Here is a 12,569-nt window from a genome sequence, read left to right as displayed (position 1 = left end):
ATTTTTCTGAAAACCTCTATTGTCCCCAATAGACGTCTATTGCCCCCTCCCCCCAATAGAAGGACAATAGACGTTTCGATTACCAAAATGGGAACTAATATTCCTAAAATTATACAAATAAAACTTTGATTAAAGAAAAAAAAAACAGAGAGATTACATCAATTTAAAACGTCTATTGCCTCCCAATAGACTTTTAATATTACGAGATAATAAAACTTTTTTTTTTCTTTCCTTCTCGCCTTCTCGACCTTCTGCCCACAGTCTTGAAAAAAAAAAAAAAACTGGACCACTTGTGAACCACCAAGCAGACGCACTTCCGGATTGCTTGTTGGAAGTGGGTTTTTGTTGGAAGTGGGTCCTAGAGGCCGGGTTGCTGCTGAAGGTGAGATTGATCAAGATTGATCTGGAGTGGGTGCATGTAATCAGCGAGGGATGGGCGAGCCCATTAAGAGGGTTCATGAGGGAGGACGAGTACTTGCAGAGCTTGCACTTCAATTCGTTGAGAGTCAAGGACGGGTCTGTAGTCAACATGTCACCGGAGCTGGAGGAGAGAGAGAAACGGCCTGGGTCGATTGCCGGAGCTGGAGGAGAGAGAGAGAGAGAGACAGCCTAAGTCGATCGCCAGAGCCAGAGGAGAAAGGAAGACGGCCTGGGTCTGCCGGTATTGTGCTGGAGTAAAGAGAGAGAGGAGAGAGCGTGCAGCACGATGGAGAAAAAGATGAGATTGAGTGGCATTTGGTGTAGTTGTTTAATTAAGCTGAGGGTAAATTTGTCATTTCATCTAAATTGGGTTAGTGAGAATAAAAATCTGTTGATGGGGTAAGTGGAAAAAATTTGGCCAATTTTGGTGCATTTGGTCAAGATCTCTATTTGTTTTTATTAAACTAGCATTTTAGAAATATATTTTAGGCATTTGATATTTTGGTGTAGTCCTTTGACAATAAAGAGCACATCCATTTATTTTATAGTAGTAGAGAATAGGAAATGGACATGGAGTCTGCCGGTGGGTTTAAATTGAAAGGGACACATTCAAAATATAAAAAAAGATACATCGGCGCGGACAAATTTTTCATTGACAAAATGCTCCCATAAAAAAAAAATCATAAAACAAGACACACCTATTGATGTATTTTTTGGTAGTAGGCAAATCATAGGAAGATGAATATATATATACAGACACACACACACACACACATACATACAGGCCTTCTATGCTAAGGAGGTCCTTAACTTAATTAGCTTAAGGAACGGATTTTCATATTTTGACCACTTTTCGATCGGATATTCACATCGTAACCATTCAGTTTTTAGGTCCTAATATATGGATCACTTATACAAATTTTCAGCCAAATTGATGATTATTAAGGCATCCAAAACTGCAATTTACACGAATAGTTCAGATTGGACAGATTCGGTTCGTTGGTGCAAATTGCAGTTTTGGATGCCTTAACGATCATCAATTTGACTGAAAATTTGCAGAGATGATCTACTCATATATACCTAAAAACTGAACGGTTAAGATATGAATATGTGATCGAAAAGTCTATATATATATATATATATATATTGTAATACCCCGAAAAATCCAAATTAATTTCCGTGGATTTGTAGAAATGATTTCACGATAGTGGGAGCGAGTACGAGGCTCGGAGAAGTTGTGAAATTAGTTCGAACGATTTAATTTTCGAAAACGAACGTTATTTAGGGGGTCTCAAAAAGTGACTTTTTATACGTTCAAAATTTGGGAAAACTTCCTTCATGAAAGTTGTAGAGCTTGTCGATACGATCTCGTGCATATGTGGAACGCAATATTCGGAGTTCGTATGAATAAGTTATGAATATTTGAAAATTGGGAATTTTCTATAAATATGGAAAAATTTCCGATTTTGTCATTAAGGACAGAAAAATCAGAAAAATTGCGTTTTGGCCCCCGGAATCCTCCGTTCTCTCTCCTCCCCACGCGGCCGAACCGCTTGACCCGACCCGGACCCATCTTCGTCCTCCGCCGTCCTCCGGCCACAACCCGGCCATCCCTGGCTTCGCCGTGAGCCGTCCAGTCGCCTGGTGCCATCGCCTTGCATCGCCGCTGCCCCCAGACGTGGATCGAAGCCCCCCAGAGCCTAGCATTCGACCCGACCGGATCTTGGCCGTGTCGGCGTTGCACGGGCCGATCCTCCCCATTTTCGTGATCTCCTCATCCCCCTGATCATCCCCATGTAAGTCTTTCATCACGATTTTGAGTGTAGAACACTAGATCAAGGTTTGACTGTTTCGACGTCCCTGATTTAATCTGAAATCTGATCGGACGCACAGGATTAATCCGACTTCCAAGCTTGATCTAGGACGATCTAGACCGAATCTCGCTTAGCTCCAGGTATGAAAGTCGATCAACCCTTCATTTTGAACCAGTTTGTAGTTGGTCACTTTGCCATCTGAGGTTGTTGACCGGCGTTGACCGCCACGTTGACCGTCGTCTGACCTCCGGGTGTGGCGGCGCGTCGGACCCTTTTTTGAGTTTTCATTATCTAGGCAATGATCTACGCATCCATACGAGCGTTTTGATATATAACAAGGTTATGTTAGAAAAAGTTGATAAATAGTAGATTTACGTTTTTACGTTACTATTTAACGTTTTTACGTTTTATCTTCAGTTTACTATCTGCGAAGATCTGACCATCGGTTTTACTTCAAATTTAGATATGTTGATCGTATGACTGTCCCGATGACTTTGTGTGGTCACGGGCGAAGATCCGACCGTTGGATCTTCGTATAATTGAGAAATGGTGATTCGGAAGGCGATTCGTGAGAATCCGACCGTCAGATTTTCGTATAATTTTGAGGAGATGTTTGTTAGAGTGATTCAAGAAGATCTGACCGTTGGATCTTCGTGATAATTTTGGAGGATGATCCTAAGGGCGATCCGTGAGGATCCGACCGTTGGATCATCATATAAATTCGATCTGACCGTTGGATCATCATTAAATTAGAATCCGACCGTTGGATTTCCGTATATGTGTGGTTTATGAATGATTGCTAAGTTAAGATCGTATCTGACTAGGTGATTGACGGTTTGAGTTGGTGGACGATTGTGGATCGTATTTTGAGCTGTTAAGAAGACGCAGCGGGATTAGAGGTGAGTAAATCTCACATGGTTCATATTACGAACCAAATGTCTTTAATTACCTGGTTTATATTGTTGATTTTATTGTGAGAAAGTATAAGTGAGTCGAGGTGCAACATTTGAGTCAGATAGAATGACCTTTAAAATGTTTTGATCTACGGATTGGTCACCAGTGGTGACAGAGGCAAGGTCTTCGTAAGCGTGAACCTTGGCCAAGGTGACACATTACGTAAGATTCAGTTAGAGCTCTAGTCTGTCTGCCATAGTATGACATGAATCAGCGAGTTGGACTACTCGGGATTTCATGAATACAGTATGACATGAAAGTAGAGAGTTGAATTACTCTTGATCATGAATACAATTTTGAAAATTTATAGTATGACATGAATCAGCGAGTTGGACTACTCGGGATTTCATGAATACAGTATGACATGAAAGTAGAGAGTTGAATTACTCTTGATCATGAATACATTTTTGAAAGTTAACGTATGACATGAAAGTAGAGAGTTGAATTACTCTTGATCAGGAATACATTTTTGAAAATTTCTAGTATGACATGAATCAGCGAGTTGGACTACTCGTGATCATGAATACAGTATGACATGGAAGTAGAGAGTTGAATTACTCTTGATCATGAATACACCTTTATTATTTAAAATGTGTCGAGTGGTGAGTGATGAGATTTGTTGGAAAATGGTTTGGAAATGGAGGTGGAATGATTTGTTTTGAGTTGGGTTGAGTGGTAAGGATTGAGGTTGGGGGTGTTTACTTGAGTTAAAGTATTTGTGAGATAATAAAATCAACCTTTCCTTCTTGTTTACTCATACGAGCTTTGCAAAAAGCTTACCGGGTTTTGTGTTGTTGCAATCCCGGTACACTATTCAAACGGTGTAGCGGGTAATCCTACAGGTCAGGAAAATCAGGAAGGTGATCGAGCTGCGTAGAGTAGCTGCATTTGTGTGAATCTGACTTTCTTTTGTGAGGTGTGTTATGCTCATTTGAGCTACATTTATATTTGGAGAGAGTGTGCTGTAATCAATAAACTCCTTGAGGATTTGGTTATGTAATATTGGGTGGTGTGAGATGTGTTTGTTCTGAGAAAAAAATTCAGAACGTTATTGTAATAATTATTATTCATGTTTCGGATTTGAATTTGTTATTCAAAATTCGGGGCGTGACATATATATATATATATATATATATATATATATATATATATATATATATAGGCCTTCTATGCTAAGGAGGTCTGTTCCTTAGCCAAGGAACGGATTTCCATATTTTGACCACTTTTTGATCACATATTTACATATTAACTGTTTAGTTTTTAGGTCCTAATGTATAGATCATCTCTACAAATTTTCAGCCAAAATGATGATCGTTAAGGCATCCAAAACTAGAATTTACAATTATGAACACGAAACGGTTCAGGTTGGACAGATTTGGTTCGTTCACTGATTTAATCGAGTTTGATACCTTAACGATCATCGATTTGGCTGAAAATTTGCATAAGTAATCTATACATTAGGACCTAAAAACTGAACGGTTAAGATGTAAATATGTGATCGAAAAGTGGTCAAAATATGAAAATCCGTTCCTTAAGCTAAGTTAGCGTAGAAGGCCTGTATATATGTGTGTGTGTGTGTGTGTGTGTGTGTGTGTATGCTTGCTCTGCTAAGGAGGCCCGTTCCTTAGCTAAGGAACGGATTTCCATATTTTGACAACTTTTCGATCACATATTCATATCTTAACCGTTCAGTTTTTAGGTCCTAATGTATAGATCACTTATGCAAATTTTCAGCCAAATTGATGATATGCAAATTTTCAGTCAAATTGATGATCGTTAAGGTATTGAACTCGATTAAATCAATGAACTAACCGAATATCTCCAACCTGAACAGTTCTTGTTCATAATTGTAAATTCCAGTTTTGGATGCCTTAACGATCATCAATTTGGCTGAAAATTTGTAGAGATGATCTATACATTAGGATTTAAAAACTAAATGATTAAGATGTGAATATGTGATAGAAAAGTAGTCAAAATATGGAAATCGGTTCCTTGGCTGAGGAACAGACCTCCTTAGCAGAGCAAGCCTATATATAGATATATAAATCCTATCCAGAGCAAAGCTTCGCTTTGAAATTAAAGTACACATTTAGAGTTTTTGGTCACTTTTCGGTTGTATATCCACATCTCAACAGTTCAGTTTTTAGGTACTAATGTATAGATCATCTCTGCAAATTTTCAGCCAAATTGATGATTGTTAAGACATTGATAACTACCTTAAAGCTAATAAGGTTCAGATTGGACAGATTAAGTTCGTCAATTGGTTTTAGCGAGTTAGATACCTTAACAATCATCAATTTGGCTGAAAATTTGTAGAGATGATCTATACATTAGTACCTAAGAATTGAACGGTCGAGATGTGGATATGCCACCGAAAAGTGACTGTAAACTCTAAATTTGCACTTTAATTTCAAAGCGAAGCTTCGCTCTGGAAAATATATATATATATATATATATATATATATATATATATAATATCCTGTCTAGAGCGAGGCCTCGCTCTGAAATTAAAGTGCGTTTTTAGAGTTTATGGTCACTTTTCGGTCGCATATCCACATCTCGACCGTTCAGCTCTTAGATATACTAATATATAGATAATCTTTGCAAAATAAGACATTGATAATAGCCTTAAAGCTAGTATGGTTAAGTTGGACAGATTCAGTTTGCCCATTGGTTTAAGCGAGTTAGATACATTAAAGATCATCAATTTGGCTGAAATTTTGCAGAGATGATCTATACATTAGTACCTAAAAACTGAACGGTCGAGATGTGGATACGAGACCGAAAAGTGACCCTAAACTCTAATCTTGCACTTTAATTTCGGATAAATATTATATATATATATATACACACACACAAAGTCCTTCTTGGCTAAGGACATCCTTACCTAAGCTTAGGAACTAATTTCCAGTTTTTGGCCACTTTTCGATCACATATTGACATCTTAACCGTTCAGTTCTTAGGTCCTAATGTATAGATCATCTCTGCAAAATTTCAGCCAAATTGATGATCGTTAAGGCATTCAAAACTGCAATTGACAACATTGTACACGAACGGTTCCAGTTCGACAGATTCGGTTCGTTCGTGTAAATTGCAGTTTTGGATGTATTAATGTAATCAATTTGGCTGAAATTTTGCAGAGATAATCTATATATTAGGACCTAAAAACTGAACGGTTAAAATGTGAATATGTGATCGAAAAGTGGCAAAAAACTGAAAATCCGTTCCATAAGCTTAGGTAAGGATATCCTTACCTAAGAAAAATCCTATATATATGCGTGAATAGACACACCTTCAAAACTGCATTCACACTCTTTTCTTTTCATCATTAAGACATAAAAAGAAGGGATTGCGTGCATTCAATGGTATACAATTGCGGATTTTTCATTATCTCTGTAAATGTCAACTGCTATATGATAAGAGAGAGAATATGCATAACCGATTAGGTCGCATGATGAATTAATAGCTAGGGATTTAGTTTGACCTGATGTAGAAAGAAACTAGTAACCTTCCAGGCTTCCAATATGGGTTTGGCTTGGAGATGAGCACATATTATCACACTTTTCGCCAAAAATTGCTTGAATATCATAATGTATCTTTCTCTTCCTAAAATTACTCGTTCTCTTGTTTTCCCTATAAGAAGCTACAATATCATAACTAAACTCTCAACGCAAGGTTTGTTGTAACTATTTTGATAGTGCTCATCACAACAGACAATAAAAATTTACTTCAAACCAGAGATTGTTAAGATTTATACACTTGTTCCAAATCAAGGTTAAGCAACCAAACATTTAACATTGTGTAGATTTCTCATTCGAGCAGTTAGGTTCATTTAGAACTTCCATACTTGAACATCACAAAGTTGCTAAGAAAACACGGAGAAAACTGATTAATTAGGCTTAAAAACCCTCTCCCACACTTGACGTATTCAATTATTATTCGGCCTTTTATTATTAATGGCTCTACCCAAATTGGAAACAAAAACTAACAGATTACAGTACAATTAAACTGAAATTTTTTCGAACAAGCCAGAAAATCAAAATCTTGAAGGAAATTAAAAGAAAATGGTCCAAAAGCTGACATATTTGGTACTGGTAGCTTTGATTATAATACATACTGCATTTACCAGTAAACTGACTCCAGCACCTGCCCTCTCTCAGGTGTTCCATTGGACCATTACACAAAAAATGGAGCGAAATTTAATACGTCGTGGTATGTACGTATGTATCTATGTTTGTGTTTCAAACTTTTGAATCATATAAAAAAGAAGAAGAATAGCTACCAAAACCAAAGTCTTGGTTTATTTTCTGCGTTGCGTAGTTTGTGAAAGAATCTTCTTTGCTCAATCAAGGCCTACTTGGGTTCGGTGGGAAGAAAGGTTTTTTGAGTCCAAAAAAGGGCCGTCACCTTTTTCACTTTTCACAACTACTCTCGCACAATTCATTTTCTTAATGTTTGTTTGTATGAGAACGAGGCCAAAGAGCTTCATTTTTTTAAGCAACAAGATTGTTTAATTAGCACAATGCGAGATACTTAATTCTATGCTGTTAAACATCCATTTAAGGGGATATCGATCTGCTGCAACAAAATGCAAGGTTTTAAAATCATCAGCTTATGATCAAGGATTGGTTTGAAAAAAAAAAAGTGTCATGTGGAGTTGTGTTATGGACGATCCAAAATCTATGATTCGATAACAATACTGGAAATGCGCAAAAATGACCCCCAATGCCACAACATGCACAAAGAGAAATACAAAGAATTATCTTAATCTTTAACCCAGTTAAGTTCAAATCTTTCTCTCCACACGGTAAGAAAGAAGTACCTTCTAGCTAGCTTAGTTCATAACATCTATTCATACGTATTTGAAATCCCGAGTTGAAATCCATTTACATAACATTGTTTAACCAAATCGATTTACGGGGATGTAACTGCAAATTGGTCGCAGCAGGTTGTGAGCTGTGGAAAAGAACTGTTCGAACAATGTTGAGTTTTAAAAATTGGATTAAGATAGGGGAGGAGACAATGCCGTTAATATGTGTGGTGGGAATTGAGAAAGAACAAAAATCTAGGTAAAAGTTTGGTACCCGTCTAAAGATGCTTTTAGCTAAGCTATATAGGTCAATCACCATGAAATTAGGGAGCTCGGGAAAAGAGAAATGCAAATCATACCAAATACTTTTCTTTGTTTATGCGATTTTGGGGTCAAAGAGGTGACTGCAGGTCAATGGACGCCTTAATAATATGGACCTGATTCCAACTAAAATGTTTGGCCTGCTTAATTCCCTATTAATTGTTTCTCCCCGTTTTATGTTCTTAATTAGATTGCTGATTCTGATCAAAAGAATTTCCAGTTTTAATTATGATCATGTATCCCAAGTTCTCAACATGAAAATTAACCTAAACATGCACCAATTTCAAATGAAATTGCAAAACTAACAGTTGTGTGTGGTTGTTGGGGCTTGTTTGACAAAGCTTGTATATATCTATCTTGCTAGGTTTTTGTCAAATGGCTACTTGTATGATAAATTTACGTCAATTTGTGGTTGGCATGGGTTTGACAACTCATGAATCATGACTTCTGTCTATACGGCCTCCATCTACAACTTACTTTGGTCAAATTCATGTAAATATTACTTTCAATGATATTCATAGAAGGAAAAAAGGAAAATTGTCCATTGATATTATCTTCACTCTGAACTGTGGAAAGAATTTTAATTTATGCCCTCAATTGATGCACAATTGAACAGACGAAACATTTACCTACTCGGAGACAATTGAATTGAGATTGAATTGATTCCCATACTGTTTTATAAGCAATCTTGAATAATTGATTGCTAATATATATATTCAACCCCACCCCCCCCAAATATTGATGAACTCCATATTATTCAAAATTCTGATGTTGGGTCAGTTTCTTATACTTCCAAGTAAGCATGTCATAAGTTCATTAGCTCTTAATTTGGTTAGAAAAGTATATGGAAGTTTAGTTAGAAAGTTCTTATCGAGGATCCCGTTTTATAGTAGATTCTACTTTTAATCAACCAATCTTTAGAAATAAATTACGTGTACGTCAAAACAATCAAGAAAAGTATTATTATGCTAATGTTAGTGGTCCAAGCATTCTTGAAATGACGGACAATATATTACTGATACGTGTGGCTTCCACAATCATTAAAGATGAGAATCGTTAATTCATATAGGCGAACTCGGTAACGCTTGATACTTGTAGCTTTCACAATTGTCAACGATTCAAAATTATTGAAACATACACGGTAAAGTCAAAATGCTTGATATGTATTCAAATTTATCACTATATGCATGCATGACAGACTTAATGACACTTGATACATACAGAGTTTACGTTCCCGAATGGTTCAAAATAACTAAAGGGCACAAAATCGTCTACACTAGCGATTATTGCACCACTATATTTTCCATATGGTTTATTTAGTAACAAAAAATTGCATTGCAAGGTAGATTGATATGCTTATAATGCATATACGAAAGTGGTGCAAAGGACTTTGGTGTAGGTGGAGTTTAAATGAAGATGGAGGACCATACTATTGAAGAGTGGACCAGCAAGCACCTGAAAAATAAGTGAGCTGTTGTATATCTGTATGTATTGCTGAGTAACTTTCTATTTGTCAGTGAGTTTCTGTCGTCATCTTGAATCCCCCGCGACCGTAGTCTTAGTAAAAACAAGTGAAAAAACGCACTCCACGAGGGTTTGATTCCCCTTTTCCTCCTCCTCATTAGTTTACCCGAGAAATTTCCAGATAAATTAATTCACAATCAGTAAAGCAGCAAACTAAACTCAAACCCAAAATTTCCTATAAATGGGTGGATGAATTAGCTCAACCAAACCACTGTGGACTCCTTTCTTGGTGTCTCATCCTTATCACAGTCGTCGTCGTCGTCGTCGTCACCCTTCCTATTTCCATATTCCAATCGTACGATCCTAGAATAGGTTTTGGCTTTTAGGGTTTCTTGAGTTTGATGCAATTAGTGTAGCTGATGGTATAATTAGGTCATGATGATAAGGATTTGATATTAACGTGTAAAGTGGTGCTTGTGTTTCTGTGTTAGATTTGCATGGTAGAGACTAGAGAGAATTAGACAAGTGAGTGAGAGAGAGAGAGAGATGGTACTGAGTCAGCGTGACTGAGTTAGAGAGAGAGAGAGAGAATCGTGGTCATATTTTTGGAAGATGACCCGGTTGGTAGGGTCCATAGCGGGTCTCCTACTTTAATTACTTTGTCCTTTTCACCTTCCCCTCTCCTCCTTTTTATCTCCATATAATCCTTCCCTTCTCTCCTCTCCTACACCCATTTCTCTCATTCATTCACTCATTCATTCACAGATTAGAGAGGCCTCTCCCTCTCTCCCTCTCTCTCTCTCTCTCTCTCTCTCTCTGAGTCTCGGTCTCTCTTCGTTTCTTCAGTCTAGGGTTGGTTTTGAGAGATGGAGAGGATCAAAGAAAACAAGGGAGTCTTGTGTTTTTTGAGGGGAATGTTGTCTGGCTCGAGGCCCCTATAACCAGATCTATGATCTAACTCATCTCAATTGACAAAATTTGGTCATCGGTCTATGATGTCATAGATTTGATCCAATTGAGATGCAGATCATTGAATCTACATTTAGCGACGTCGGACCAGGCTTCATTCCCCCCAATTACTCGCTTCCGATGACACAGATCTTGATGTTTATAGCACCCATGGTTTGGTTTTACCTCCAAAGATGAGGAAAGGTGAGCCCTTTTGTGGATTTGTGGTTTTTTTTATTTTTTATTTTATGAACTTTAGCCTGTTGTGATTTTTTGTTTTTGTTTTTGTGACGGTTTTTCTTTTCGTGGTTGTTGGACAGAACAGAAGCTGATTGGGGTAATGATGAAGGGTTTTGACTGTGGTTTTTTTTTTTTTTTTTTGCGCTTTTAACTCTGACGGATGTGGGGAAAGACCATCATTACACTTTTATTTTTATCTCTAAATTTCATGAATATTTTGCAGGAGTTTTTGGGCTTCCTTGTCAGTCTCAGTCCCTCCTTAACTCTCTTTCTTCAGGTCCTTCATATCATTGGGTTATGATGGTTTTTTCTCTTTCTTTTCCTTAATGTTGGCTTTCAGGAATCCTTCTCTGTCAACCTCTGCAACTCTAAAGACTTTTAATTGGCTCGGTTCCTTTTACTTATGACACCCCCCGAAACCCTATTTCCCCTTGTGCACAATAGCATAGGGTTTTCAGTTTCTAGCATGTTACATAACCTTAAGTTTTTCTTGACTGAATATCTGCTGTTTCAGTTACAGATTTAAATGCTGGAATTGAATGGGCTTCATCTTTTCTCTTGGTTTTTAATTACCTTGTTTTGGTTGTTAGTGATGAAGTGGGTGGATTCAACGTGAAGGTAGCTGTGTATTCTCCGCCTCCTGGATCTGGGACAACCTCAGCAGTAAAAATATTGTTCTCTGTTGTATGATATCAGATTTGGGATGTCTTGTACAGATCAATTTCTTTGCTCTGTATATGTATTCAGTTTGTTTTGATGTTAATACAACCTCTTCGATTTTGAAAGATGTGATCTGAACTTGTTCTGCAGTGCTCTGATCAGACTGATATGATCTTATGCTCTTATCTCATAAAATTATAATGAAAAACTTGAAAAGGGAATAATCTTTCAACTCTTTCAATTCATTCAAGACTGACAGATGCATATGACTATCCAAGAAGCAACCACTAACTTAGTTGCAAACAACTGTTGAAACAACCCTCACAAAACTTGAGGGCTTGTGAATGTGCTTTCAAAGGTTGGGTAAAAATTCTTGTGTGAAATGTAAGTCGAACAAGTAAAACGAAGAAGATATAAAATATAATAGATAGATTAGACTTCTCTGAATATTTTGCATAAGATTTCATGATGGTAGTAAAGAACTACTGCAGTCATTGCTGTAACTCAAACGCCTCAAAATCTGTGCAATTAGTGGGGAGCTTGGGGTTAATTCAAATTGGTCGGCTGTATGATTTCTAGTATGGGTTTGTGTTTGCTTTTAATCACTGTTACTTTCTTAGAGAAGCTTTGGTAATGATCTCATGCATTCTGTTGTGTGTCATCAATTTCAGAAGCTAGGAGCCAAAAGGTGGTGGTATAAGCAACACTAAATGCCTTTAATGGCTGCCTCTGACTCTTGATCAGAAATCTGAATCACATTTTGCCATTATGAAAGTCGAGTCAACATCAGCAGTTACGCCATGGATTCCTAGCTCTATGATAATTAATACCGTGGCCATAGATAGATGGATGGAGAGCGTGATGTTTCAATTTGAGCACAACTGTTTGTGTCTTTTGCATAACAGAACCCAATGCGTATTTATTTCTATATAACTTTG

General features: G+C 37.3%; 1 long non-coding RNA gene across 1 annotated transcript; it reads left to right on the top strand.

The window, feature by feature from the left end:
• Positions 1-10,496: 10,496 nt before the first annotated feature.
• LOC133744163 (uncharacterized) lies at positions 10,497-11,758 on the top strand. Its single transcript, XR_009863394.1, has 2 exons — positions 10,497-10,935; positions 11,052-11,758. It is a non-coding gene; the product is annotated as an uncharacterized LOC133744163 (long non-coding RNA).
• Positions 11,759-12,569: the final 811 nt, after the last annotated feature.

Source organism: Rosa rugosa, chromosome 4, assembly GCF_958449725.1.
Source record: "Rosa rugosa chromosome 4, drRosRugo1.1, whole genome shotgun sequence".
Lineage (NCBI taxonomy): Eukaryota > Viridiplantae > Streptophyta > Magnoliopsida > Rosales > Rosaceae > Rosa > Rosa rugosa.
Note: the sequence above shows the minus strand (reverse complement) of the source record. Positions and strands in the feature narration are given on the sequence as shown.